Source organism: Tasmannia lanceolata, unplaced genomic scaffold, assembly GCF_043159265.1.
Source record: "Tasmannia lanceolata isolate RefF3 unplaced genomic scaffold, GAP_Taslan_0.1 ptg000338l, whole genome shotgun sequence".
Taxonomy (NCBI): Eukaryota; Viridiplantae; Streptophyta; class Magnoliopsida; order Canellales; family Winteraceae; genus Tasmannia; species Tasmannia lanceolata.
Genome location: NW_027519013.1, coordinates 8316 through 10000, shown reverse-complemented (window position 1 = coordinate 10000; position 1685 = coordinate 8316). Strand labels below are relative to the sequence as shown.

Sequence of the window (1685 nt, the reverse complement as noted above, 5' to 3'; positions counted from 1 at the left end):
TTTACTCATACTCATTCAAAAGGAACGGTTGATCCAACTCAAAAAAAAAAAAATTATGTTTCGCGATTCCATAATCCAATTTGCTTATTCAAATTATAATTTACCTTTGGATACAAATCACGAGAATGTATATTCTTCCTCAAACGTGGCGTTGAGAGGTAAAGGATTAAACCCTTTTAAGAAATAAAGTTTTTGATCGGAATAGGAAAAAACCGAAAGAACCTTTAACTATTTCAGTTGTTAATAGAACGAATCACACTTTTACCACTAAACTATACCCGCTACAATATGATTATTGTATATGAATGTACCGTTTGTCCAACAAAACAAGGGAGTAAAACGTAATCAAGATAGTATCAGAATCATGAAAATTGGAGTGCTGATGTGTTCCAGGGGGAAGGCTTGATGAAATAGGAGAAGAGAATGGGGGCTCATTTAAATAACAAGTTATATCTTTTCTTTTGCTGGTGGAGTTATTACTGACAGTCCCGGCCTGAAAGATCCATTTAAGTCGGAACATAAGATTGAGTTAAGTTGCGCAAGAATCCATAGCTCCATTTTTTTTTTTCAACTTCTTCCTCGAGTCTTTCAAGCAAAGAAACGATTTTCTCAAAAAAATAAAAATAAAGAAGGAGAGTTTTAATTTGAGTCTTATCTTTTTTCGAAGCTATTCCTTTCTTCCCTATTCATTCACCTGTCCGATCTTCTGAATTGGGGTCAATTAGATCTAGTAAAAAATCATAGTATTCATTTTGTTTGTGTTTGTGGACTCAAATGTTCAAACAAAGCTTGTCCCTTGAAGAAATAAATGAGTTCTAATAGAAATAGAATATGTATGTTTTTTTATTCCAGTAGGGAAATCGAGAAAAGGAAAAAGAAAAAATAATAAGAAATGAAACTCCTATCATAGGAATGGAAATAGTCCTTCTTGCTCTTGTTGCTGCTTCAATAACAATTTGGTTTTCAAATCAGAAAAATAATTTGATCCATGATTCATTGGAACAAAAGAAGGAACGGCCTGGCTAGGTACTGTACTGGCCAGGCCGGGGGAATAAAAGAACCCTTCGGACGAAATCAAAGACGTACTCTTTCTATTGGAGATATCTGTTTCGAATCGTTATCCAAATTGAATTGCGGATAAAATTCGTATATATATAGTAAGTATAATATAGTAAGTATAAATAAATGTATAAAATAAATAAATAAAGATAATTCGTATATATATAGTAAGTATAATATAGTAAGTATAAATAAATGTATAAAATAAATAAATAAAGATAAAGAAAGACTTTGATCAATATTTACTTCAGGCGTCGCATATGAATTATCTTTTTGTAATTGGGAGAGATGGCTGAGTGGACTAAAGCGACGGATTGCTAATCCGTTGTACGAGCTGTTCGTACCGAGGGTTCGAATCCCTCTTTCTCCGTTCCCTCGGATCACTTGAGATTTATCTTTCGAATTCGAAAAAATATCAAGTCCTTTATCATAGTTAAATGTCTGGAATAGAGAAAAGCATAGGAAAATGCAGAAATCAAGCAAGGAAATAATGAAAAATCTCTGATTTTTTTATTCCTCACGTCCAGGATTACGTCCTGGATCATTAGATAGGAATCCGAAGATGAAGAGAGAAACAAAGAATATCACTACTGTGTAAACGAAGAGTTTGAGAGTAAGCATTGCAC

The 1685-nt window shown here is 33.1% G+C and overlaps 1 non-coding gene across 1 annotated transcript; it reads left to right on the top strand.

Annotated features, from left to right (window-relative positions):
- The first annotated feature begins 1341 nt into the window (after nucleotides 1–1341).
- On the top strand, nucleotides 1342–1429 carry TRNAS-GCU (transfer RNA serine (anticodon GCU)). The gene has a single exon. It is a non-coding gene; the product is annotated as a tRNA-Ser (tRNA).
- The last annotated feature ends 256 nt before the right edge of the window (nucleotides 1430–1685 follow it).